General features: G+C 39.9%; 1 protein-coding gene across 16 annotated transcripts in view; it reads left to right on the top strand.

Moving 5' to 3' along the window:
- Window positions 1-27,927, top strand: part of PLCB4 (phospholipase C beta 4) — a 389,234-nt gene that overhangs the window by 158,449 nt on the left and 202,858 nt on the right. The window lies entirely within an intron of this gene.

The following is a 27,927-nucleotide window of genomic DNA, read 5'->3' as shown; positions in this document are numbered from 1 at the left end:
GAACATTTTTTACGAGAGTCCTGCAGGGAACAGCCTATTTAGACCAAGGCTAATTGGACAAAGCAGTGTTTAATCTTTCATTTGTGTGTCCGTAATGGAGACAGCTCTTCTGATAAAAGTAACAGATGCTGACTTAAGTGTTCTTCTGTCCTTCTGCAACACAGCAGGGCTGGGAGATGTCAGACGCCGAGGCAGGGTTTTCCTGGACTCGTTTTGGATTGATGGGAGAGGCACTTAGTCCAGACAAGCAGGAGCGTTCTACAAGAGTTTCTATGGAAACTAACAATGTCAGATGAGATCAATGGCCAATTGCTGTTTCCTCCAAAGGCGGCTTAGGTTCTGTGATTTTGGATAAAACTTGGCCTGGAAGAAACAAAAGAATATGATGCTTTTTTTTCATGAGGAAGGACAGCTGAAATACATGTTGTTTACCCAACAGCAAACAGGTGGTTCCTATTATGTATGTCATCATGATACCTATAAGACAGTTTTTATTCTAGTAACTTCCCTAAATAATTCCTTAATGATACATTTACTGTGTCACAGAAATATAGATGGTGGAATAATGGATCACTTTCCCACAGCTTTTAAGAGAGAATGAGTGAAAAGAGACCAAATAAGAGCTTTAAAACATGGTCTTTCCTGTATTATAAACTTTATTTTTCCTCACTTTTCTCCGCTGTGTTTTATTTATTGGAATATATCTTACATACTGGGAAATGCATAAGTCATAGTTCAAGGCTTTTTATATGGATGTACATACACCCATATAACCACTTCCCAGATCATGAGGTGTGTGTTTGTGTGTATGTTTAAATCACCCGGAGTCTCTCCACCCACCCCATAGACTTTATAAGCTCTGTGTGGTTAGGGATGATTTTCTCTTATTTCTATGCTGGGCCACCATACAACTGTTCATGTTGTGCAGTAAACAACTTGCAACACCATTTGGGCAGTTTAATTTCTAAGCCCTTAGAGGTGCTTAGTAGATTTCCACTGAATTGAATTTGAATTTAGCAGAGTTCACTTAACCAGAGCAGGATTGCACATCTGTCTGCAATTTAGAGTTAATCAGGGTCTCCCCTAATTCACATCAGCTGCTATTGCTCGCCATGCATTCATTTACTCATCAAATGCTTATTGAGGGCTTACTATTTATAAAGCATTCTGCCAGATATTGTCATCTACAACCATAAGTCAGACTCAGAATAGGCCTTCCTACAGCTTGTAGACTACAGTACAAGTTAAGCAATGCAAAGAAGCAATTACAAATCAGGATACAAAGTTGTAAAGTGCATAAAGAAGGTAAAGACAAGCCAAGCATCTGTTTGTTCTGGATCCTGAAGTTAGAAGGGTTTGGACAGAGGGAGATGCTAGAGGTGGTAAAGAACAATTAGGATATAGGAAAAAGGAAGTGGTTCTTCGGGCTGCAGCAGAAGATAACCACAGGGAAGTTGTGGGAGAAAAGCAGGGTGAAGAAGTTCTGATTAAAATAAGAAGGAACCTGAATGTCATGCTAAGGAATTGGGCCTTTTTCCTGAAGGAGCCTGTTACTCAAGGTATCTCTTCAGGGACCGGCAGCATCTCCTGCGAGCTTATTAGAGATGCCCTGTCTCGAGCCCCATTGGGTTTACTGTCTCAGAACCTCTGGGATGAGGCCCCGCAGTCTGGATTTTCACAAGCTCTCAGGCACGCTCTATTTGAGAAGCACCACGCTCGACCACAGCTCCGAAGAACACAAACCTGAAGTATTGCCAAAGTTTGCTCAACAAAGAGAAATTCCGAGAGGTGTTAATAGATGTTTTGCGCAGAAGTGAAAGGCTGAATTAAACAAAGCTAGACACTTTTCTTTACCACAGGATTCCCAGAATCCAAAGCATTCTCATGAAGACTGCGAATCTCCCCGTGGGAGTTACAGTATGCCATGTTTTCCAACTTGTTTTTCCATGGGATCCTTTCTTTCTTTTCTTGGTATTTTTATAAGAACTAATGGAGGCGTTAGTATTGCTTGGAACACTCTTGGAGACGCCCTGCAGTGGGCAGTGATGAGCCAAAGAAAGTTTTTCGTCAGGAAAGGAATGGAATAGCACGAAGGTTAGCGGTGCTCTGAATAATCCTGTAGTTGTCCTTCAGTGCCGAGCAGGATGTTGGGAAACAGGATGACCTTTGATTTCCAAATCTGCTCTTACCGTTGGAGTCCTCTCTACAGATGACACTGTCCCTGGGCAACACTACAGTTCTGGATGGCTGCTGCCTCGACTGATTTTGATAACACAATATCTGTCTCCATGATTTTCCAGGGCTTAAAAAGAAAGTGGAATTGTCAGCAGTTCCTCATTACTGGGGCTTTTAGTGCAGCTTCCATGCTGTAAATGGTGGTGCTCACTGACAATCAGATTATATTTGAGGGACTTTCTGGTTTATCTCAAAAAATGCCCTCCTGTACCTCTGGATTGCCAACTGGGTCATCTATGCTAACTAGTTATTCAGTAGGGAAAGTGTAACACTTAGTTTTATTTTTAATGAGTAATGTATGCATATGTAAAAAAAAAAGAAATAGTGAAGAAAGACATGCTAAATGAGTTAAATCTTGCACATAACCCCTTCCCACCCAGTTCTTCGGAGGCAATCACTGTGACCATTTCTGTTTTAAAACCTTCTGCTGGATATTGCTATAAGCTAAATTATATTTTCATCCTCCAGTACTCAGTTGGTCAGTTTTGGTCATTAGCTGTTATTTAATGAATGATTTAACTCATATAGAAGACAACTTTGATTTTTTTTGTTGTTATTAGGGGGAGAAAGAAGAGAAAATCTCACCCATGTTTATTTCTCTTTTGTTTTTCCTTATTTATTTTTATTTTATTTTTTATTGAATTCATAATAGTTAACAACATTTGAAATTTCAGTTGTACATTATTACTTGTCGGTCACCATATAAGTGCTCCCCTTCACCCCCTGTACTCACCTCCCAGCCCCCTTTCCCCAGTAACCACTGAACTCTTCTCTTTGTCTGTGTGTGTGTTTATCTTCTACATATGAGTAAAATCATATGGTGTCTGGTTTGTTTTGCTTAACATAATACCCTCCAGGTCTATCCAAGTTGTTGTGAATGGGATGATTTTCTTTTTTATGGCTGAGGAGTATTGCACTGTGTATATTATATGTATATACACACTACATCTTCTTTATCCAATCTACTTTGATTTTTTTGATACTTACATTACTAAATATAGTCCTTTTGTTTGTGGCCTGTGTTAGTTTACGTAGTGTTCTTGAACCTCTATTGCTTATTCCTTCAACATTTGAAAGTCTCTGTTACTCTCCCCTCCATGTAAGGTGTTGGTGTTTGATCCACCGTCCTTGCCTGGAACATTCTTTCTTTCACTCCTACAGCTCTAAACAATCCTCTTGCTTTTACATTGTCAAATATTAGAGTATTTCCTTTGTTCTTTTTCACGTCTTATATCATGATCATTTTCCCATGCAATATATTCATTCGATATGAATATATTCATTACAAACTTGATTTTAATGGATGTGTAGTATTGAATGTTAAGTATGTCTCATTATTTCCTTAACCATACTATTTCCTCTTTTCTCCTTCTGCTCATTTTTCCCTTCCATTCTCTTTGCAACATCACTTCACTGTAAATACCCTCAGCCTTTTAGCGTTTGCTTTTTATGTAACCATTTTTAAGTCTTTGGTGCTGTGTCTAAGCTCGATTCTTCCTCTTATCCTCTGCTCCAGGTAGCTCCAAGCCATGCCCTTTGCGAGCCCCTCCTGCCATCTTCTGGACTGCTAACTTTCCCTGCTCTGATCTCAGATCATAGATTTATACCTGCTTTTTGGTCTCTCTTTTCTAAACTTGTTTACTCTTGACTCTTTCTCTTCTTTTCAGTTATCTGTCACCTCTTCTCTATTCCTTTGCTTTCATTTCACTCGAAGACTTGGAGGGAATCTGTGGGGGAAGGAGAGAGGAAGGGGAGAGAAACACATGAGGTCGGTCTACCAACCCTATCCACTTAGCTTCTACTTTCATTGTCTGCTCTGATGGTGTGGGGTACACATCAGAACTTCCCTGGGTAGCAAAGAATTGACTTGTTTGAGTCACAGAAATCTTATCCAGCCCATTGTATCAGTTATGTTCCTTCCTCCATTCCCTTCTTTTCTTACGATTATGGAGTGAAAGATAATACCTGTGGAAGAAACATTTAGGTTTATTTATTTATTTTTGAAATATAAGCAAAACAGGAGGCAAATGAAAAATAAGTTGGAAAAAATTTCCGGTGGGATTAGTTTTATTGTTTTAACTGCAAAGGAACTGCCCACTTGAATGGGGAAGGCTTCTCTGATTTCTTCCCTACCAGGAACCATGTTATGGGTGGAGTGAATACTATTGCCTCTCTCCGCTCTTCCCTATTTCTGTTACCTGCTCATTCACACACCTTCTTTGCAATTCCTGATGTCAGAGAAGCAGGGATTGGCAAGTCAGTTTGTCAATCATTCTTTTATTTCTTTCATGGCAGACCATTAGCAATGCGCATGTACACGCTTGTGCAACCCCCCCACCCCCCAAATAAAAACCCTGTAAGAGAAACCAGTGAGCCAAAAGCAGAATGGGAAACACAATTGGCCAAGTGTAAAAGGAAATGAAGGAATTGTGATCATTGTTGACCAACAGAATATGATTGTCCAATTCAGGACAGTTGTACAATGAATCAGCTGATGCATTCAAGGACTATGCCCAGAGTATAGGAAATGGGAGACTTTAAGCCAAAGGCATAACCTGGAGAGGCTGAAATGAGGATAGCTTCTTCCCTAAAGAGCAGGTCTTGGTAGGAGTCAGGCAGGGAGGAGTCTTGCCAAAGTAATTAGAGTCAGAGAGTTGAGCTGAGGCATGACCAGAATGTCAGGCACTTTATCAGTTATCTATGGCCACAATAATGCTGCATAATCATCACCCTAGAACATCAGTTTATAACAATCAACATTTATTTTTGGTCACAAATTTATGGGCCAGCTGGGCATTTTTGCTGGTGTGGGCTAGGCTCATTTGGGCTTACTCATGCATTTGTGATCAGCTTTTGGGTCGGTTGGGGGCTGGCCAATCTTAGATGACCTTAGTTGGAGTGACTCAGCTTGTTTCTTTGTGGTCTCTCATGCTCTGTCAGGTGAGCCTGGCCTTGTTCATGGCAGCTGAGCAAAGTTCCAAGAGAAGGAGCAGAAGTGCAAGGCCTCTTGCTCTCTAGACTTACAGCTGGCACATGGCACTTCTGCTTCATTTGGTTGGCCAAGACAAGTCCTAAGGTCAGCCCCAGAGTCAGAATGGGAGGAGACTTCAAAGTTACATGACAAAGGAAAAGGATACAGGGAGGCTGTTAATTGGAGGGAACAAAGCAATCTGCCACAGGCTTTTGTACCAAATACTGTGCCTGGGGGACTGGACAGTTATTTGGTCAGTCTCATAGTCTAGGAGACTCACCAGGGCTCACAGTTTGGAGAAAGGCCAGAGAATAAAACAGAACAGTTATTAGGAAGAGATCATGGTTTTTTTAAAATTAAAATTAAATTTTTTTTTGTTTTATTGAGGTCATAATAGTTTATAACTGTGAAATTTCAGTTGTACATTATTATTTGTCAGTCACCGTACATATGGGCCCCTTTACTCCTTATACCCCATCCCCCCAGCCCCCCTCCCCTCTGGTAACCACTAATCTGTTCTCTTTGTCCATGTATTTGTTTATCTCCCACATATGAATGAAATCATATGGTGATTGTCTTTCTCTGTCTGGCTTATTTCACTTAGTGTAATACCCTCAAGGTCCATCCGTACGGTTGCAAGATCGCATTTTAATAAGGGGAATTTGGAGGGAGCCCTGTCTAGGCTCCTCCTTGCAGACAAGGGGCATGTTCTCTTAGGGGCAAATTAAAACAAAGGGATGGCTCATGGGTCCCTTGACTAGCTTGCCTCAGGATAATTTATTTGAGCCTTAAAGAGATCTTTTCCTTCTGGGGGAAGCTAATACAGTATGACAGTGGCTGGACCTTCTCAAGTCAGGCATTTTCTCATGCTCGGTGGGCATAGGTGAGACTTTCACGCTTTCCTCTGGGTTTATGCAGTTTAGCTGGGGATTTTACAGACTTGGAGGTGCTCCTTCCCCATGGTCTCCCTAAACTGAGGGATTAGAGTACTGGTTCTCAGAGTGTGGTGCCCAGACCAACAGCATCAGCATCATCTGGCAACCTGTTAGAAACGCAGATTCTCAAGCCCCACCTCAGACCTACTGAATTGGAAACTCTGGGAGTGGGACCCAAGAGTCTATGTTTTTACATCCTTCCAGGTAACTCTGTGCACGCTCAAGTTTGAGACAGTTGATTTAGAGGATTTTGATTTTGACAGATTTAAAAGAAGTACCATAGCCAGATTTAGCAAATAAAAACACAGAGTATCCAGTCGTATTTGAATTTCAGGTCATTAATGAGTCATCTTTTAGTATAAGCATATTCTGTGTAATATTTGGGACATACTTAAACACTATTTGTTGTTGATCTGAAAATCAGATTTAACTGGGTGTCCTGTATTTTATCTGGCAACGCTAAAAAGAAGCATAGAAAAATTGTAGAGGGTTCAAAGAGGAACAGTCAAGGTCATTAGCATGGTAGACATTCTAGAAAGAAAAGTTAAAGAAATTGACTTGGTGAACCCAGAGGACACTGGTGGGATTAAGAATTTGGAGAATTTTGTTTAAAGAGAATTCTGCTGAGCTGTTTTTCATGGCTGGTCAAATTAACCCAGAAGAAATTTCTCCTAGGAAGAGGCAAGACTTCATGTCAATGAATGACTTCAGCGGGGGTTCTGAGTGCTGTTGTGATCCTCAATGGTAGTCAGGGGTATTTGAAAATTTCATGTGATTCTGATGCAGCCGGTCCTCCAGCCTGTGTCTGTGAAGGAGCAGTTAGAGAGGTATTTGCCAACATGGGGCTAGAGCAGATTATTTCTCAAGGACCTTTCTGGCTTCTCTAAAATTGTTTGAATTTGCAATTTTTTTTCTCTTTATTTTTTGAAAAGTTCACAGTCTTTAGATTGATTTTTAAACTTGAGCTTATCTGGAACGTTGGTTTTTCAGAACATGGATTTGAAGGAGAGGCAGCAAAGCAGAATTGTTGAGGATGCCTTAGGACCAGACAACATGAGTTCGAATCCCAGTTATGCCATTTTCTAACTGTGTGATCTTAGGCTAGTTACTTTGTGCCTCAGCGTTCTTTTCTGTAAAATGAGAATTATTATTAATTATTCATTAGCATCTCATGGGTTTTTGTGTTAATTGAACTTATTCGTGTAAAATCTAAGAACTGTACCTGGAACATACTGAGCCCTCATAATATCATTAGGACTTGAATCTCTCTAGGTATCTTGGGTATTCAGAGGTTGTTTTAACCAAAAGCTGGTGACAAATAGTCAGTTCGTTGTCCTGTATGAGAGAGGAGTTTCCTTTGTGAGAAATGAGGTCCTGTCTCTCTCTGTAACCCCTACTCTAGACGTGTCAGCTTAAGCTCTCCTGGATAGTCTTCTGCAATATTACGGCATCTTTGTCATGACTCATTTCTTCTTTCTTTACCCAGATGAACTTTCCCACATCTACCAGAAACCTCCAAGAGAATTAGGTTTCATTTCCCATTGCAAATTGAATTCAATTAAAAAGCTGTAAAAGAATGCCATATAATGTCACAGAGAACACAATGACATTTCCAAAATATTTTTGAGAAACTTGAACTCTAAATCAATTTAGTTCTGCTAGTAAGGACAAAGATTTAGTCATGGAAAAATTTTAATCTGACGACTAGCTTTTATCCGAATTATGGATCCAGCTGAAATTAGTTACTTTTGGAAACTTAATTTTGGAGATGAAAATCAGCTGATCTTCTTCCTTAACTCCTAAAGAAGAAAGAACAGGTGATGCTGGCCACATCCATGGCATAATTTTCAGTCTACCGGTGATTGAGCATCAGACAATAAATCTACTGGCCCTGTGAGGAAAACAGATTTGTCAGTCTGCTCAGGATTCTACTGTATTTACCTGATGATCAATAAAATAAGGAGTGTTTAGGTAGAGTTAAATTTTGTTGTTGTTGTTTTGTTGAAAGTTTAAATTTGCTGTTTAAATGAAGTTCCCTTTTGAATTTGTAAAATAACATGCAGTCAGTCTTGCACTGCTCGAATGCTTATAGTAAGTGGTAGTGGTTATTTTTCTTTTAATAAAGAAAATGCACTATGGTGCCTACATCAGTGGATTGAAACATTAAGCATTTATTATTATTCTTGAGTCTGTGGGTGCACTGGGTGGTTCTAAGTGAATGTGGCTTGACTGATCTCAGCTGGGCTTGCTCATATATCTGCATCGGCTGATATATTAGCTGTTGGCCGCCTGGCCAAGGATGGCCTCCCACACACCTCTGGGAGTTGGCCAGCTGTAGGCTGAGGATGGGTTGACTAGACCATGTGCCTCATTCTCAGAAGACCAGCTCAGGCCTGTTCACATGGTGGAGGCAGGGTTTTTTGCATGATAATACAGAATTTATATTGTTAGTCTAGTTAAACATTTCCTTGTTGTTGATGATGGGGGGTGGAGGCTGGAAGTCAGCAAGGTCTCTTGAGACCTAGGCTAGGAATTGGCGAGAGACCATTTCTGCTGCATCCTCTTGGCCAAAACAAGTCCCAGGGTCAGTCCAGATTTAGGGAGTGAGGCAGTTGACGCCACCTCTTGATGGGAGGAACCACAGAAACACATGACAAAGAGCGTTGTGGTTGCCGGAAAAATGGCCCCAGAAATCCATGTCAAATCCCTGGACGCTGTGAATGTTACCTTATGTAGCAAAAGGTGTGACTTAAGGATTTTGAGAGGAAGAGTTTCTCCTGGGTTATTATGCAGGTGGACTCTAAATGCAATCACATGCTTCCTTGAAAGAGAGGCAGAGGGAGTTTGAGACCCACAGAAGAGGAGAAGGGGATGTGAAGACAGAGGCAGAGATTGCACTGATGGTGGCCTCAAGCCAAGGAATTCCTCAACCAATTGGCAAGAAGTGGGATCTCCCCTGGACCCTCTGTAGGAAATGTGGCTGTGCCAACAACACCTTGATTTTGGACTTCTGAGCTCCAGAACTGTGAGAAAATAAATTTCTGTTGTTTTAAATTACCCAGTTTGTGGCAATTTGTTATGGCAGACACAGGAAACTAATACACGTGTGGATACAGGGAGAGAGAAATAATTCAAAACATTTTTGCAATTATCCGCATATACATATAAATTTATATAATTTTGTATAGTGCTTTTTCACTTAATATGACAAAACATTTTCCCATGTTATTACAAAGCTGTTAAAAACACTTTTAAATCATTGCATGATACACTATGCATTTATGTATGTATAATGCAATACACAAATAATTACATGATAATACTTAACGTATGTGAAGGTTGTTTAGTTAAACATTTCCTTGTTGTTGACAATTGAATTCTTTGGGTTTTTCAGATGAAAGCGTGTGTATGAGACAACATAACTCTGTGCCCTCAATCACCATTCAGTTTCTCTCTTGGCACTTGACTTCATCAGGCCCATGGTATCTCTTGTGGGCATTATTATAATCATCTCTTTGATGATCTCAACCTCTTTCCAGCCCGCTTTACAGACAGCTCTACCAGATTCGTTTTCTAAAGAAAAATCTCAGTTCAGGTCGCCTCTGGCCCAAAACTTTCAATGATGTTCAGTTGCCGATGTTAGCTCTTTAATCCGGCGCTTAATAGCCTTGTAGTAAAGCGCTCTGTGTACAGTTATCTGGGTAGTGCTTTTTTATATGAGGCTTTGGGGTCCTTGAGGACAGCATTGCTTTCTCCATCTGTGTATCTCCTGCATCACCTGCTGTGTGTTTTGAAGGTGTGGTTTACTCTGGTATCTGCTGCATGAGTGAATAAATGAGTTCAAAAGGAAAATACTTCTAATAGCCTTGCCTTTTCCTATATGAGCCCAGTCATTCAATTTGACTGAATTCGAAATTGATTGGGTGAATTGACTGGTTGTTCTAGCTCAGGGAAGCCTTCATGTTTTTGTGTCATGGACCTGCTTGGCATCTAGGAAGTCTTTTGGATCCTATGCAGAATAGTGCTTATTAATGCAAAACATAAAATACATAGAATTACCAAGGAAATCAGTTATATTGGACTACAGCTATCGAAGGATTATGAATTGTGATACAGTAATATGTACTCATCTTTAATGCATAAAATAATACTATTAGCTGTTATAATTTCAAAGTAGTGATGAGAGTACACAGCATTTCACAATACTTCAACTATAATGTGATGTTAAAATATCTGTGATTTCTATTGGCGACAGCATCACAGATCCTGCTAATACTACTGTGGGTTTTTTTGCCTATGCCCATAATTGAAGAAAATTCTAGATTTTAATGTTAAGTTAGTAAAAATAAAGATGTAACTTTGTTCTCATCTTAGTTCATGGGCCCGCCTGAATTCTCTAGACCCCAGGTTAAGAGAGCCTAAAAAGGTCATTTTAGAAATAGCTCTAAGACAAGTGTGTGTGTAGCTCAATTGTCATGTAAGTTTGAGCCTACATTAAGCATTTTAAAGTAATTTTGGGGGTTATAGGTTTGGAAGAAATTTTAGAACATCGGCATGTGTGCCATAGCACCTAAGATATTGTCGACAGCATGTAAACCTGTTTTAAATAATAACACAACCTTCTTCAGATGAGGTGGAAAATAAAGCTCTTCCATATCCTCTCCTGTATTGTGGGAACTGAGGCCTCGTTCAGCTTTAAAACCCCTGCCCCACGGTTCGACACATTTCTGTTTCTGACCCTCCTGGGCAGTTTCATTGAATTGAGTTGTTGAGTTGACTGCTTCTCTAATGGTACTGGATTGGTAAGTTGCTTGCATAGAGTACACACTCTGAATTTTACCTTTGATATTTGCTTTTTGAGCCTGTCCCCTCTATCCACTTCCCAAAGGGCTTGGGGGCAGCTTGTGATCCGAAACAAACTGCAGCATAGAGCCATTATGGTAAAACACACCCAGGTCCCCTGGAGATGCTGAGACCCGTGCTCCAGGCCCTTGGTGATCGCATTTCCACTCCTGGCCATTGCACTGCAGTCTGATTTCTGTGGGCCGAGATAAACTGGGAAGCATATTGTTAATGCTGCTTCCATTTCCTCTCAATAGAAATGATGCAAAAATATTTTTTATTCATTCCTTAAAAAAAAACATTTAAAAAACCCCTAGTACCATCCTTCATTGTACAAGGCACAGGCTTATAGCAGCATAACATATTTGTCATTATAGTCAAGCCGAATCTGTGTGGGGATTCTTATAACACTGAGAAATGCAGTATTGTGGACGATGTTTCTAATTGTATCAGTGACCTGTTAGCTCTATTAATGATGAAAACAAGATGAGTGTCTATATTACATATCTCTGTATCTCATTATGGTATCTATATGCATGCGTATGTGTATGTATGTATACACACACACAAAAAGTGTTTATTATATATGTAATATGTATGTGTATAATTAATTCGACTTGAGTTTTAATCACCTTTCATGTACATGCTCGTAGTTCTCTATATGTAATTGACATTTGTATTTTTCTATCTTCCAAGCCATCTAAATCCTCTTAACTTTGAGACTTTCTGATTTAGTTGAAACTAATACCAAATTTGGAAATCTTTTAATATGCTACATTAACTCGAATAGTTTCTGGCTATGGGTGGGATAAAGGGATAGTTTGTGAGATTAGGAATAAATGTGGTAATCGCTTGAAATTCTCAGAGCTATATGTAAGTTTTTAGATTATTTTGGCATCTCGTGTACATATCAACATATCAGTGGCATGAAAAGGGCTGCCTTTTATGTGAGATTAACTTAGTAAAAATGGCATAAAGAGTTTGTGGTATTTGTTTTTGTTTTTTGATTTGTTGGATGGAAATTTTAAATCTGATTTAGTGAACCCTTTACACCTGAGAATCACAATTATGTCTTTAAATTCCTTGAGTCCCAATGTCTAGGCTGATTCCTTCACAAAATTTTCTCTGATCCCTATTAATTTCTTGTTGCTGCGGTAGAAAATTACTACAGAGATAGGGGCTTAAAACAACACATTTATTATTACAGCTCTGGAGATCAGAAGTCTGAAATGGGTCTCACTGGGCTAAAATCAAGGTGTTAGCAGGTGCATGTTACTTTGAGAAGGTTCTAGGGAGAATCTGTTTCCTTACCTCTTCCAGCTTTTAGGAGTCACCTGCATCTCTGGCTTGTGACCCCCTTCGATATTTAAAACCATCAATGCCTTGTCCAGTCTTTCTCACAATGTCATCTGTTTCTTACTCTCCTGCCTCCTCCTTCTCCATTTAAGGACCTTTGTGATTACATTGGGTCCACCTGGGAAATCTAGGCTAATCTCTTTAAGGGCAGCTGATTAGCAATCTTAATGCCATCTGCAACCTTAATTACCCTTTGCCATGTAACAACATAGTCACAGGTTCTGAGCATTAGGAAGTGGGTATCTTTAGGGAGCTAGTATTCTGCCTACCTCATTCACTAAGTCAGAAAAGATCCATGTGCTTTTCATAGGGTTTTAGTGACACACTGCCTAAACTTGCTATTATTCACGTACATACTTTCTCTCTCCTTTGTCTTTTAACCTATGGACAAGACAGGACTGTGTCTACATCATATTTGTGTTCTCCTCAGTATATAGCAACACTGAAAGAACTAGTAATTTTTTTTTGCTGAGGAAGATTAGCCTTGAGCTAATATCTGTTGCCAATCCTCCTCTTCTTTTGCTTGAGGAAGATTATCCCTGAGCTAATATTGGTGTCAGTCTCTCTCTATTTTGTATGTGGGACACTGCCATAGCATGGCTGACGAGTGATGTAGGTCAGTGCATGGGATCTGAACCTGCAAACCCAGGCCACTAAAGTGGAGTGCACCAAACTTAACCACTACACCATCGGGCCGGCCCCCTGGTAAATATTTTTTGAGCTAATGGATGATTCCATATAAAGCTTTGTGCATCTGTTAGAAGTGAGGGAAGTCACCTATTGAAGTACAGAAAAAGGAAACAGGCAGAAATGGACAGATTATCATCAGTACTACTCACAAGAGAATAATTTCTTCCTGTGTGTCCTTGTCTAAGCAGTGAATAATTTCACTGGTCAAAGAATATTTTCCATTTAGAAGCGTTATTACAATTTTTCTCACTATAAATTAATATTTTGGCATTAAAAAAATCCTTCAGCGTCTTAGCTTTTTAAAAAGGATCAGTTCCTTGAAGCCTTATGAACTCTGGGCATCCTCCCCTCTCGTATCTGAACCTGCAAACTCTGGGAAGTGGTGGTCACACTGTGGGAGCCCTGCTGAGTAGCTAGGCCGCACTTGCCAAGTGGTACTCATGAGCCTTCCTCAAACTCTGAGCTTTTTCACTTTAGAGCAATTCCAAACATGTGCAGCTTTTCTATGAAGTACACTTAAGAGCAGAGGAAAGTGAATGATTTCCCCAAGATGTTCAGGAAGTTAAGATTTTCTCCCAGGTATTATCTTTAGAAAGTATTTTGTAATCAAGTCTGTAATTAACAACACTTTCAAAATTAAAGTGGGTACTAGCACAGTGGTGCCTACGAATGCAGACTCCAATAGTAGAATGTGTCTTAACTTCTTTTACCCCAGCATCTTCCAAAATTGTATGACCACAGAACCCTTGCTTTCTGCCTTCTTGCTCCCTTAATACTTATTTTCTTTTGGGAAAGGGACAAATCTTAGGTCCTGGGTTCCTAGTTGGTCAGTCATGATTATGCTGCCAGCTGCAGTATGCAAATAGTGACATTTTGTTGTTGGGCAAAGGTTGGTTTTGCTTCCTATGTCCACTAGGAATGCTTTCAGCAACAGGTACTAGAGTACTTGAGTAATTGTGTTTCATTTCACACAGTGAAAGTGTGGTCCTTGCATCAGCTACATGTATAGCACCTGGGAGCTTGTTAGAAATTCATAATTTCAGATCTCACCCTAGATTTGCTGAAAGGGAATCCGTGTTATAACAAGATTCCCAGGAAATTATTATGCACAGTAACATTTAAGAAGCACTGATTTAAACCATAAGGGTATTTATTTTTTATCTAATAAGAAATTTAGAGGTGGAGGGTCCTATTTTGATTTGCAACTCAAAGGGGCATCCAGGACCCAGGGTCTTGTTTCCTCATGGTGGTAAAATGCCTGCCAAAGCTCTATGCATTTTGTCCTCTCCTAGCTGCCTTTAGCTTCAGAGATCAGACGAGATGGGGTGCACTCAGGGTGGTGTGGCCGTAGACTCCTAACTACATTTAAATAAACTGGAAGGCAGGGGCAAAGGACTTTTTTGTAATGTGGCTTTCTCTTTTTATTAAGGGATAATTTCTTTCTCAGAGGGCCTCTTGGAGCTTCCCCTTAGTTCTCATCAGCTAGTGCTGGGTCACATACCCCCACCCAGTAGACTAATTACTGACAGCGTGTGTCAGGAAAGCCTCAATTGCCTTTGGTTTTGACCAGTTCTGTCCAAAAGAAATATAATGCTAGCCACATATATAATTTAAAATTTTCTAGTAGCCACGTTTAACAAAATAACAAAACAGACGAAATTAATTTTAAAAATATATTTTATTTAACCCAATATATCTAGACTATTATCATTTCAACTTATAACGAAATACACAAAAATTGCCAATGAGATATTTTATATTCTTTATTTCATACTGTCTTTAAAAGCAAGTCTGTATTTGTATGCATCTACCACATTTCAGTTCAGATGCTAAATTTTCATCAGATATGCTTGATTTGTATTTAGATCTCATAAACGTCACAATTGAAAAAGTAGTCACATACCCAAATTGCTCCATGTATAATTAATCAATCAAATCAGTTTCAGGTTTTAAATTTAAATTAATTTAAATTAAATTAAAATTTGGTTCCTCAGTCACATTCCAAGTGCTCAACAGTCACATGTGGCCAGTAGCTGTCATATTGGATGGTGCAGGACTAGGCCCTCACTTCTCCGAGTGTAGTCTGGGGACCGGCAGGAACAGCATCGTCTGAGGGCTTGTTAGAACTGCTGAATCTTGGGTCCCTCCCTAGATCTGTTCGATCAAAATCGACATTTTTAGCTTCAGGTACATTAAAGTTGGAACAGTGCTTGTCTAGTCTAAGCTGTTCTCAACTTTGGCTATGATTTAGAATGACTGTGGGGACTTTGGAAAATGCTGATGCTGACACTCCACCCCAGAACCTTGGAGTCAGACTGTGGTGAGGTCGAGGCATCGGTATTTGTGAAGGTGTCCAGTTACTCCAGTATGCAGCCAAGCTTGAGAACCAGGGGTCTAGACCAATCCTGATGCATTCCCTCAAATCAGACGCATTGCAACCCGAGCAGCATGCGGGAGGAGCTCTCGGGTAAGTAAACAAAAGTGGTTTCCCTACTTGCTTCCCTCTGTTGTATGAGTATTTCCAGCAGGGAGAAGGGTCTGGCTGGAATCTGCTGTACTTGCTCGGGTCACACTTTCTTGGCCTCCTTTCTCCAGTCAGTCACTCACTAATTCTTTCCTGTTTCCCTGTCAACAGTTTCAGCATTGCTTACCTTCCTTCTCCTGGGTAACCAGCAGGTTAGAGCTCCTGCTCTGTGCTGATGCATTCTCAGACCCCGTCTGGAAGGCCGTCATGGACTGGCTGTTTCTTCCAACTCATCCCTGCTCTTGCCCCGGTTAAAATGCGTCTTGCTTCTTTGTTGTCTTGTTATGCATTGATCCTGCCTCAGTGTTTCGTAGACAGTGGCCTTTTCTTAGTTCATACACTTTCCAGAAATGGCATCTTACACATCTGTAGAATTCATTTCCTTCAGGTGCTCATAATTCTGCCTTCGTTTTGCTTATTATGTTTTGCCTCTTCCTTGATGCTAAGCTCAAATAAGGTGAGCATGAAGTCTGCTCATTTAAAGAGCGCTGAATCTATTAGCTTAAACTTGGACGTGATTTTATGACCATACTTGGGTACGTTGTAAGCTGCCCATGTGCACTTCCCTGGGTTCCTGGAGACTCAAAATGTGCATATACCTCAAAACATAAGTTTGTGATTTACATGCGTCTGTTGCAAACTAGACCTGCCGTTTCTCGGGGAGGGAACTTTAGCAGGACGTACTTGGAAAGAATAGGTGCTCCTCCACTAGAAATCTTCGACTGACAGGCTCTCGTGAGGGCAGACAAAGCCACGTTAAAACAAAGCATGTTCAGTTCGCCCAGCTCTAAGAGATGCTGCTCGTGGTCCCTTGGGCTCGAGAACAAAGGCATTGAGCAGCAGCCTTTTGAAGTCTGCCTGTTTCTTGGTAGAGGAGCTTCTGTGCAGGATACATTTCCATGGTGAGTGATTGTTATCAAATCTAATAAAAAGACTTCTCTAAAATTTAGGCTGTGTAATGTTTAGGCTGTGTAATCAATAAAGCAACTATATGTTGGTTTATATTTATTCAAAGAGAACTGAATTTTAAGAGAATCCCATCAGTTTCTGGAAATCATTATTAAAGTATAAATGTTTTCAGACTAAATTGTATAAACAAGTGTGTGAAAACTGACCACTTGGAGAAATTTAGGTATGAGCCAACAAAATCAGTTTTTCATCTTACATTTGAAAATTGTCAGTATTTTAACTGTACAGATTCTATGATACAAGAGTCTTAGAAAAATCTAATTTTTGAAATTTAAAGTTGTAGGATTAAATATTATTAAGGTCTTATTTAACAATCTATCACATTTATATAATTTTTTCTAATACTTATGTTGCAATAAAAAATGAATATGGTAAAGTCTCCATGAAATTTTTGGATATTTGTTAGAAGTGGTCCAGTAGCTATTCAGAGAAGCTCCCTGAGAAATATGGTCCATATGACTCACAGTATTTGTAGAATAGCGAAGTATTAAAAGTATATTCTTAGAATTTTGCATTTACAGTAACCAGGATGTGGAATCAGCCCAAGTGCCCATCAACTGATGAATGGATAAAGAAGATATGGTATATATATACAATGGAATACTACTCAGCCATAAAAAAGACAAAATCGTCCCATTCGCAACAACATGATGGACCTTGAGGGTATTATGTTAAGCAAAATAAACCAGACAGAGAAAGACAAATACCATATGATTTCACTCATATGTGGAAGATGAACAAACACATGGATAAAGAGAACAGATTAGTCATTACCAGGGGGCCTGGGGGTGTGCAGAAGGGTTAAAGGGGCACATATGTATGGGACGGATAAAAACTAGAGTATTGGTGGTGAACACAATTCAGTCTATACAGAAACTGATATATAATATTGTACACCTGAAACTACACAGTGTTATAAACCATCATGAGCTCATAAAATAATTTAAAAAAATACTGTGATACAACTCACATACACAGACAAGATTTTTTTCAAAAGTATAATGTTAATTTCCTAGTATTAGAATTTTAAGATATCATTGGGAACCACCTAACATTTTGGAGGGCCAGAGAAATTTTGACTTTCCTGCAATAAAACACTCTATTCAATAAAAGAGGGAAAGCAAATAATTAAATACACATTATATCTAGTAAAATTTATACTTGTGTATATAATGAAGAAAATCTACTTTACCCAATATGTAACATGGCTGTGTTGTACCCTCCCAGGTTCATAGCACTTTCACAGACAATCTCACCATCCTCTGTGGCCCTCAGCAGAGTTGGTAATACTTTGGTCCCATTAGACAGATTTGAAAACAGAGACTCAGAGAAGACCAGTATATACACAGAGTCAGCAGAACGTACGATTAGACATCCCTCTTACTCATTTCTTTTCCCTGCAGTACGCTGCCTCTTTATTTCCGAGGGCCCTCCGTCCAGACTTTTGAAGCATTCTGGGCTCTCAGACATGAAAGGCCAGCAGGTTGAACGCTCCACGGTGAATTAGATCAGCCTGATGATCTGTTCCTCTCTCCTCTCTACCACAGATCCGCAGGCCCTTTTCCCACAATTCTGAAAGCATTGAAGCTTTGAGAACTTAGTTTTTCCGTAAGTTTGGCATAAATTTAGTGGCAGAATTACACCTGAACCAACAGAAGGTTATATATAGTCTATATCCCACTTAGCGTGAATAACCATAGGTTCATTGCATAGAAACTGCCGGGTATGCTGGGGATCAGCAAACTTTTTCTATAAAGGGCCACACAGTAAATATTTTAGGCTTCGTGCTCTGTGGCAGCCACTCAACACTGCCATTGTGGCTAGCACAAATGGAGTGGGGATGATGCGTAAATGAAAAGCATCACTGTGCTCCAGTGAAACTTTATTTACAAAAATAGGTGGCAGGCTAGACTTGGCCCACTGGCCATGGTTTGTCATCCCCTGAACTAAGGGATGATACCTAGATCAGTTGGGACTATTGCATAATGTATGAAAGATGCACCATGTTACTGTTCTGAATTTGAAATATCAGACCTTATGGGTTTTTGGTAAGGGATCACGGGCCTCTATCTAAGATTTAAAGGCAGTTTTATAAAGGAGAAAGTCCTCTCCATTTTGGTCAAGCATTAAAGTACTTGTGTACAGATGACTGGAAGGGCAACTAAAGCTCAGGTATTGCCAGTGCATTTAGTTGGGAATGAGTTCTGTGAACCAGAAAATATTTAAGCACATGGGTTCATATTTGTCCCACATAACAAGAAATTCAGAGGTAGGTAGCCCAGGGGTGATTCAAGAGCTAAGTCATTCCCTCAGGGATCCAGCGTCTGTCCATATTTTTCTTCACCATCCTTAGTTGATAAGCCTTCATGCTGATGCTCATTGCCTCATGGTTACAAGATAGGTGCTGCATTTCCAGGTGTCACATGCACACTCCCAGCAGAAAGCAAAAGAAGGAAGCGAAGAGTAGTTGTACCTATATTAGAAAAGCAGAAAGTTCCCCCCAAAATCTAAACATACCTCTCATTGGACTACACAGGGTCACAAGTCTACCACCAATTGTAAGTAAGCCTCAAGACGCAAGTATTTTTAGTTGGATTCATTTTCTTCACCCACTGAAATCAGGAGCAAGGATATTGAGTGGGCAAGTTGCACCGTCTGCTCAGGCATCCAGTCCAGTTTTGGTGGCTGGTACGTTTCATTACAGACATTTAACATTGTATTGTCTTCTCCCCTGGGCAGTGTATCTTTTTTAAATATCACATATCTTTTTAAGTATCGCCAGTGTTAGCAGTGTTTTCCGTCTGAGTTGAAAAATTAAATAACATTCACATTTTTGTGTCAATGTGTAATATGCATGTGTGATCACTTGAGAATGGACTTCTTCAGAAATATGTTTTCCTGAGGATTTTCGTTTTGGAGGATTTTGTTTAGATATGACCCTTAATATGTGGGCTAGCAAAATTTGAGGAAAGAATGAAGTTGAACTAAATGCAAGGCAATGTGCACATTCCACTTGGTGAGCAAGTCTTAGTTCTGATGGGGCGTGATTGCACATTTGGGCAAGATTTCACGGCCAGGCCATGGTGAACTCAGAGAACTTTCAGAGAGGACAGTTACTCAGTAACTTCCTTGAAATATGGCCCTGATACAAGTTTGGGAGAAAAGCAATTAAATAGGGCACACAGAAACCGTTATATTTTTGACTGGTGTATCTTGAGATTCTTGTCCTCCCCTCTGAGGCGGTATTTATTCTCTTTCTGGAAACAGGGCACTTACTTGCTCTTTCTTTGGCGTAGACTAAATAAGAAAGGGTGGAGGTACCTAGAGGATTTTAACTCGTCTTTGCTTTAGTAGCATATCCTAAAATGGTACAAGTGGGAAGAGTATGAACATCAATATACTCATTCATTGATTTGTTTAGACTTTAAATTTGCGTGAAAATCATTTTTATTCCACAAAGTTCTGCAATAGTGAATTAATTCCAGAATCAGTTTCAATGTAGACGTCATGACATTATGACCCTTTATCTGTCAGATGAAGCCTGACCCTGAAATAATGCCCGTTGGAGCCGCATCTGCCATGCAGTTGAGACTGCAGCAAGAACACCCAGTTTTAAATCCAAATGGTTCATGGTTCCTACAGGTGTCAAAATGAAAAGATCACCAAAACCTATTTTAGGGGTGACCAGAAATGGGATGGTCTGCATTTTGGTGAGTAGAAATGAAGGAGAAGCCATGTAGATAAGTATTTGGATCTGGAGTCCTCTTTGACTTCCAGATAACAAGAAACAGCTAAAAGAGAAAGATCAATGTGAACAAAGCTACCCACTGAGCCAGAAGAAACAGAAATAAATCAGAGAGGAGATAAACCGTTAAAATAATTCTAAATTTTATCATCGGGGATAGTTAAGAACAGATTCCTAAGGAAGAGGAATAGTTTAAGAGCAAGAAAGAATTCTTGGAAATTAAAATATAATTGCTTTTTTTTTTTTTTGAGAAAGATCAGCCCTGAGCTAACATCTGCCGCCAATCCTCCTTTTTTTGCTGAGGAAGACTGGCCCTGAGCTAACATCTGTGCCCATATTCCTCTATTTTATATGTGGGATGCCTGCCACAGCATGGCTTGGTAAGCGGTGCATAGGTCTGTGCCTGAAGTCTGAACTGGTGAACCCTTGGCTGCCGAAGCAGAAGGTGCGAACTTAACCGCTGCACCACCCTGGGCTGGCCCATATAATTCTTAACTTAAAAAAGAAAGTATAGTGGCCGAAAGAAAAGATGAAGAAACCTTTGAGAAAAAAGAGCCAAAGAGCAAAGAGTTGGAAAATATGAGTGAAAGAATGAGTTGTTAGAGGATCAATCCAGAGGTCCCACATCTTCTCATAGAGGATCTAGAAAAAGGAAACTGAAGAAGTGGAGGAAGAAATTAAAGACACACACACACACAAACACGTTTTTAATTCTTCAAATCTTCAGACCACAAGGGCCCTCTCAGTGCAGAGTGGGATGAGTGAGTATAAGCATGTGAAGGGACTGGTAACTAAACACATGTACATGATCTTTCAGAACACCAAGGAAAAGGAGAGGATGCTAAAAGATTCCAGAAATGGGAGTGGGATAGGGAGTTAACCACAGAGATGACTTCCAGGGGACAAGAGAATGATACCTTCATGCTTGGAGGGAAAATTATTTTGAACCTGCCATTCTGTTCCCTGCCAAACTTCATGTTCAGCATGAAGGGAAAATGAAAGCATTTTAAGACAAGTTAAGAACTACAACATTCAGTCATCCCCAGATCAGTTCTAAAAAGAATTAGTGCAGCAAACCAAAAGAGAGAAGTATGGGTTCCATGGACAGGTAGATAAACGAAACCAAGGAATGCAATTAAAAACAACAAGAACAGAGGCTGGCCCCGTGGCCAAGTGGTTAAGTTCATGCACTCCCCTGCAGGCGGCCCATTGTTTCGTTGGTTCGAATCCTAGGCGTGGACATGGCACTGCTCATCAAACCACGCTGAGGCAGTGTCCCACATGCCACAACTAGAAGGACCCACAACGAAGAATATACAACTATGTACGGGGGGGGGGGTTGGGGAGAAAAAGGAAAAAATAAAATCTTTAAAAATAAAACAAACAAACAACAAAAAAACCCCAACAGGAACAACAAAAAATCGAGACAATAATTCTTTGGCAAATCTTAAAAAAAAAAAAAAAGCTGTCAAAATCAGACTAGGATTCCTAATCCTAAAATCAAATGCAATTTCTGTAACAAAGTGTGATGGAACGTAATGTTCTCAGGGAGCAGACAGAGTTGCGGTATTAAGTAGGGTGTTCCCCTTCTCAGCTTTCTTGGTTACAGTGCTTTGGGCAGCACAAGTTCACTGACAGTATTACGTGGCCTTCTCTCTGCATGCATGCACACTGCTTGTTTCTGCAGAGATAATTGCTATGTAATTTTCATATTGTAAATGTTACTCAGTTTCCAATTTACAAAATCGGTGTGTAACAAAATTTATAGTACAGAACATGGTAGATATGATAAAACTTTGACGATGTAAAAGTGACAGTTTGCTAGCAAAAGGTTAGGAGGCAGAAAGGGAAAGAGAGGTGGAGAGAAATAGAGGGACCCTAATCCCTCATTTCACAGAAAACGAGGTAAGTCCGTCTCAATTTGGTGAATTAAGAATGAAGTTTAAATACACAGCTGTAAAGGTCGATTGAAAAACAAAATATTGGGATGATACTGGCAGAGGTGGAGAGAAGGAAAAAAGGGCGTGGCATACTGTGGAGTCAAATGATAGTTTTTAAGTTGACAAATCAAGAAATAGGGGTTTGAGTATATTATCTAGAGGTGCACTTTCCAATTCAGTAGCTACTGGGCATGTGTGGTTATTGAACCATTGAAATATGGCTCATCCAAAGTGAGATGGGCTGTAAGTATAAAATATACACCAGATCCCAAAGACTTAGTAAGAAAAAAAAAAATGGACCAGCCCGGTGGCACAGCAGTTAAGTGCGCACGTTCTGCTTCGGCGGCCCAGGGTTCTCCAGTTCAGATCCCGGGTGCGGGCTTAGCACCCCTTGACAAGCCATGCTGTGGCAGGCATCCCACGTATAAAGTGGAGGAAGATGGGCACGGATGTTAGCTCAGGGCCAGTCTTCCTCAGCAAAAAGAGGAGGATTGGCAGCAGATGTTAGCTCAGGCCTAATCTTCCTCAAAAAAAAAACAAAGAAAAAAGTAAGATACCTCAGTAATTTGTATACTGGGTGCATGTGGAATTGATGATCTTTTGGATGTATTTCGTTAAATAATACATATTGCTAAAATTAATTTTACCATGTGCTTTTTATTGTTTTTAATGTTTTTATAAAATTTAAAATGACGTGTGGCTCACACTGTACTTCTGCTGAGTAATCACTGCTCTAGAGATAAGGAGGAACGCTAGAGGAATTGAAATCAGAAGGGATGCATTTATTCTTGCCATTGTGGAGGGGGTCGGGGTGCAGTGGGAAAGGAAGGCTTTTTGTTTTATAACGTGTATCTCCTTTAGAAAATTATTTAAATTGTTGAGCGATTTCCAAAAGATATTTGTAAAATATATGGGAAGCATGAAGAATAAGCATGGGAAGGCATTTCTCCCTCCCACCCCAGGCTCCTGGGCTGTTTTAATTTTTATTACTTCTATAATAAAATAATCATACTCTTTTAAGGAAAGTTTTTAAGTAGAGGATATCTTGTATGGTTTTTTTGTTTGCGTAATTTGGCAATATTAAATTTTATGATGTGTATGCCGTTCAATTCAATGTCTCCCATTGAGAAGTGTGTTTTATGTGGTCTGAAAAATGCAAACTGCAAAGGGCTATGTAAAGCTTGATGTCATTTTAATTTTTAAAAAATTGTCTATGTTTTTATATCTATTTTATAATTCTGCAGGTACACGTATGTGTACATATATAGGCTGCCTACACATATACTTGATAGATGTGTGGCTCCACATGAACATCTGCATATACAATAGCTGGTAAGATTGCTTCTCTCTCAGAACTCTGATTGGAAGGCCAGCAGGAGGGGAGTTCATATTTTATAAATTTTCAGAGAAAGACGATCGTGGAATAATTATGATTTTTAGTTAGTTTTGATCACTTTTTGTATTTTTCAAATAAAAGTCTTTGAAGAAGATAAATATTGAAATATGTTCTAACAGTCGTTTCTGATCTTAGAACAGAACATATTAGCTTTGAAGGTAGGAAGCAATATGCTGAGAAATAAAAAAAGAGGGTAAGTTACACAAAAAGTATCAAAACTATTACTTTTCTCCCCCACCCCAAATATGTGAGTCCAAGAGGCAAGTGTTACCACTTTCAAACCAACCCTAAAATCCACTCCTTACCTCATCCTTTCAGCTCAGGCTTTGAAAGAACACAGGGTCTTCCTCCTGCTTCATTTGCAACGCAGAATTTAAGATGCCTGTGAGCAAATCACATTAATGTAACACACTGTTTCTAGCAGGATACTCAAAACAAGGGAGACACATGAATCGTTTTAATTTACTGAATGTAGACCATACATATAGGTAATATTTACTTTTGCTCTAATCATAAATATTCATATGCGTTGCAGAGCTTTTTAACAATTCATAAAATTACAAAGAAGAAATGAAATATTGATTGCAATCCTATCATCCAGACATAACCACGAATAATATTTCGTATTTCTAGACATATGTATAAACTATATTTAAAAACCTTGGACGTGTACTGTGTATATGAATTCTGTTTTTTCCCAAAGAACATTATATTGTGAGTGCTTTTTCATGGCACTGAATAGTCTTCATAAACAGACTTTTAATGACTTTGAAATAGATCATTTTAGAGAAATCACTTAAAAATATTCTGAGTTTAAATTGAGAATGAATATATTCCATTTTTATTGTAGTTAGGATTGAACATATTTATTCCTCTACTTGAGTTTGAGTGTATAATTGATACCATGAGTAAAAGGAGAATGAAATGATTACCTTGTCATAATCAATAGCAGTTTTCTAAGCTGTTAATCTTAGGTGAATGGAAGTCTTCCCTGTGGATGTGGAAGACATATTCAAGGACACACATTTAATGTAAACAGACTGGTGGTGCACTTCTGTACCCACAAATAGGTGACAAAGCAGAAACTTCATTAATGCAAAGTGACATGGAGCTGTAACCTTACATCTTAGGATAGAAATGAATCTGGATTCTGTCCTTGACTCGGGGTAGCAGAAGGTTGCAGTTTCATCTTTGCCGAGTTGTTTTCCTTTCACTAATGACTTATTTGGCATAAACTAGCCTTATCTAGGTGAATTTCACCTGTGCCAACTCTTATACACGTCTTGAAAGACCGGATGTGGTGTGGTTATGGAAAGGAAGTGTGTGTGGAGTTACGTCTTCTGTGGTCAAGTGGATGAGTGGAGTGGGGTGGCTGGGGAAGGGAATGGTTTTAATGGGAGATAGGCATCCAGGAGCTGGTACCATGTGAGGAGAACCACTAGATTGTTTTTGAAAGTGGAAGATCAGAGACATTTGCACAGATTATAATAAGAGTGTGATAAGGCAAGATAGGAGGATCAAACAGTCATGTGGGTGAGTGAGTGCACGGAGAGAGGAGTTTATAAAAATCATAGCTCCCGCCTCCTGGATGCCTTCTGTGGGCCAGCCCCCTGTCTCCACTGGGGTAGGATGGCAGTCACCTGCATAGGGAGGAGTGATGGGAGGAGACCAGGCAGGGTTTCTTTTTACTTGGAATGTAGGGATAACAAGGTTGATGGAGATGGGAAGGAAGAAAGGAGATTGAAGTAAATAGTCTTAATTATTGCAGGAATTTGAAGAGTTGAAACTGACATTCCATGAAGTGAAGTCTCTTGTTAAATGACTTGCAGAAAGTTGCAGCATTAGTCACAGGTAGCCCCAGGAAGCTGCCCACCACTGTTGCGTGTGGATGTGAACTATTTTATTCCTCTAAAAGCCTGACATGTGGAACAGAGCCTAGATGTTTTCTAGAACTTCTGGACTGACAGGTCAATGTGTTCTCTGATGAAAAGTGAAACTCTGTGTCCTTTGCTTTGGAATTTGCCAGCTTCCTCTCGAGCCAGTTTAAGCAAGAAAAAGGAGAATTTATTGAAAGGATACAGGACTGTTTCTAGGAATCTCAGGGTAAGAAGGGAAGGATCTGAAAAGATGAAGTAAAAAGCGTTCAGGAATCCAGATGGCAATTGATTTTCAGGTGCTCTCTTATCTCTGCTCCTTCAGTGCTGTTTTCCACAGTCCCTGTTTCTTTCAACATGAGGTACAACGACTGCCCTAGATGTTTACATCCTTTAATTCAAGCAACTCGTGATGGGTATCCCTGAAGTCTGATCCCAAACACTCAAGAGAGGAAGAAGCTGATTGACTCAGCTTTGAACACATGTCCATCCTTGGTCCAGTCGGTTCTGGCCAGGGGCAAGGTCTCAGCACAAATATGGGTGCCATTGATACCCTGTGGATAGGGGTCTGATAATAATTCTCAAAGAAAGGACTTACGGGCTCTCCAATATTGACCACTATCACTGATACCTTAGCAGGTGTGAGACAGAGGACATAGTCTTTCACCATCACTGTGTTTTCTTTTCCACCAAGAATAATGTCTAGTTCCTTGCTATTGAAAGTGTGGTCCATGGAGCTGCAGCATTAGCATCACCTGGGAGCTTGTGAGAAATGCGGAATCTCGGTCCCTACTTCGGACCTATTGAATCAGTGTCTGGCAGTTCATAAGATCCCCTGATAATTGTAGGACATTAATATTTGAGAAATGCTGATTGATGGAGGAACCAGCCACAGATTAGAGCTGTTGCGAAAACAAAAGCTGTTTTCCTTTGGCAAGTAAATTGGTTTGGCTGAGCTTCAGCTGAGACCTTCCCCTGCCCTCACTGTGCTCCCTTTTGATGGAGTTTCGGTGCTAAATTCAGGGTGAAGGACAAGGATGGAGGGAGATGCCTGTGCTTGAGAGAAAACCAGTCTCTGTGTCTGATGCGGGGAGCATATGGCGCTGAGGGGTGATGGGTGGGATGAAGAAAGAAAAGAGAAAAGCAATAAAGGTGTTAAAATCATTGCCAAAATGGAAGTATCAGCAAACTTGCTTTTAATTAGTCATTATCTTGAGGTTAATAAATGTCACCTATGTATTAAATCACTGTCCTACCTCTGTTTTTATGTCCAGCTGTGCAAGTTTTTAAAGTCTTTAGAAAGGCATCTTCTTATAAAGCTTAAGCTCTTTGTGAGCTGAACCGACAACTTTTGATTATGGGCAAATTACTAGGTCGCTTGCTTAGAATACAGACACCCTCAAGAAACTCCCTGGGTAGAACATCCTTGGCAGCAATTCAGAAATCCACGCCATTAGTGTTTTGGACTTTGACGCCTAAAAAGTTAAATTTCAGACACTCTACTTTGCAGGAATTCCTGTCTTCCTGCACTTTTTCTTGTTTACTCCTTAAAGAGGCCTGGTAACTAATGGAGGTCACTCTCACCTGGTATTACTAGTCAATCAATCTCATTTGCAAGGAAACTGTTACTTAGGAACTTGACTGGAAAATCCATAAAAATTAATTTTTTTATAAAAATCCTTACTTTGTAACTGCCAGAAGTGACCAAATGGAAATAACAAGAATTTTTAATTCTCTGAACAAGCAGGAGGCCCCACCTCAGTGGACCTTCTGACACAAATGCAGAACTTTGATGAGTGCTGGTTTTCTTGGAAGAGAAACATGTGGCTCCCCTGGACCAGGTTGGAATTGCTGAAGCTGGCTGCTCTAATACCTTTGGCATTTTAGGTGACCAAATTTCTATATTCATTAAAACAAAGTATCATTTTGTTTGGAAGTTCAACATCCTTTTAGTGGATAGAAATATGGAGCTGTTTGGAAATCGTTGACATACTGTTTCTCATCTTTGGCTGCACAGTGGAATCCCGGGGGAGCTTTGATGACTACTCCTGCCTGAGCTGCATCTCCAGAGATTCCCATGTAGTTGTGTGCACGCAGCCTGCGCCTGGGGATTTTTCAGCCCCCTTCTCCCGTGTGGGTTTCTAATGTGTAGCCAAGGTTGAGAGCTATCATCCTATTGACCTGTTTATCAAACAGTCCCATAGGGTGAGTGCTTGTAGAGATGCTTATCAAAATACAGATTCCCAGGTACCAGCCCAAGAAAATCAAATTCAGTAGTTTTAGGTCAACTCAGAGGATCTGAATCCTTAAGCAAACCCAAGTCCCACTGTTAATTCCAATAGAGCATGCCCTTGGGCCACACTTAGAAACAATTTCTTGGCGATTATTTCTGTAAAGAGAATTACTGGTAGGACTAAAATGTGTTCAGTGTTGCATAGTTATGGATCCAG

This window comes from Equus caballus, chromosome 22 (assembly GCF_041296265.1).
Source record: "Equus caballus isolate H_3958 breed thoroughbred chromosome 22, TB-T2T, whole genome shotgun sequence".
In the NCBI taxonomy this organism is placed as follows: domain Eukaryota; kingdom Metazoa; phylum Chordata; class Mammalia; order Perissodactyla; family Equidae; genus Equus; species Equus caballus.
The sequence above is the reverse complement of the archived record's forward strand: the minus strand, read 5'-3'. Positions and strand labels throughout refer to the sequence as shown.